This window comes from Chrysoperla carnea, chromosome 2, assembly GCF_905475395.1.
Source record: "Chrysoperla carnea chromosome 2, inChrCarn1.1, whole genome shotgun sequence".
In the NCBI taxonomy this organism is placed as follows: Eukaryota; Metazoa; Arthropoda; class Insecta; order Neuroptera; family Chrysopidae; genus Chrysoperla; species Chrysoperla carnea.
Genome location: NC_058338.1, coordinates 85,337,655 through 85,338,941, shown reverse-complemented (window position 1 = coordinate 85,338,941; position 1,287 = coordinate 85,337,655).

Sequence of the window (1,287 nt, the reverse complement as noted above, 5' to 3'; positions counted from 1 at the left end):
CAGAATTACCGACGAGTTCAACCTTCCGCCCGTTGAAAAAACCGGACAGTCACCTGGATCCGAATCCGAAATAGACCTACAGACCTACTAAGTTCACCCAAACATTGTATTTAAGTGCAATCGCCAAGGACCTGGGTTGTCAGAGCGACTTTAAATAAAAACGATTAAAAAAATAATAATAAAAAAATGAATTACTTATTTGTTTTTCCACCATTTATTACATTTAAGGTTTTCCTTAAATTTTATTCCGATCAACTTCCTTAATTTCATTTTCTTTCATTCAAACCGTCTCCTGACAATAAGTAATACACCAAAAAAGGAATTTACGAAATTTTTCCATCCGTTCACATCCGTTCAGTGAGAGGACCTATTTACTAAAAAGAAAATTGTATGCTACAGCACGTTCAACGAAAGTCAAACTATAATAAGACGTTTAAGGAAATCAAACTATGATAAGAAAATAGGTCTAAATGTGTATAGTAATTTCATTTCTCTAGATTCGTAAACAGGATGAATTTTGGCATTTAAAGATGAAAGCACCGTTAAACTATAAAACCACGTACAATTAAAAACAAAATCGCATTTAAAGGTGGAAATATCGTAGAAATATAAAACTACTAACCATTAAAAAACAAAATTAATATTAATGAGAAAATTATTACATAATTCAGAATTATATAAACGACACATTTTTATGTGTTGAAGGTCCTCCGTATAAATTAGCAATCAAGAAAATATTCACGTAAAAATTAGAATACAAAAACAAGTTTAAAATGCATAATCCATTTCCACAAAGAATTTTGTGTCAACTTTTGTCGGGTAGAATTATTATAATCTTTTTTTTTACTAAACAAATTTATGATTATAATATTCAACATTATTTAACTTAGAAATTTGAAGGTTAAATTCTTTGTTTTTTTTTTTCTTTATTTTCATCTAATTCCATAGAATTCTTATTTCCGCCAATTGTTTTGTAATAAGTTTTCTCATGTTCATTTTTAATTTCAAGCAAGTCAGTCAACTAATAAGAGATTAATTGGATATGTAGTTTTTTTTCTTGCAATTTTGTATGGTTTTTCCATTAGTAAATTAACTGAAGCTGAACCATGAAACTCATTATTGCATTAATTTTTTTTTTTGCAATTATGACTGCTACTGATTCTCTAGAATTAATTATGACTATCTTTAATTATTAGTAAGATTATTGCTAATTACTAATTTAGTCAATTTCTGTTAATGGTTTTTAATGGATTACAATAGTCAATGGCTAATGGTCCTTAATGGAAT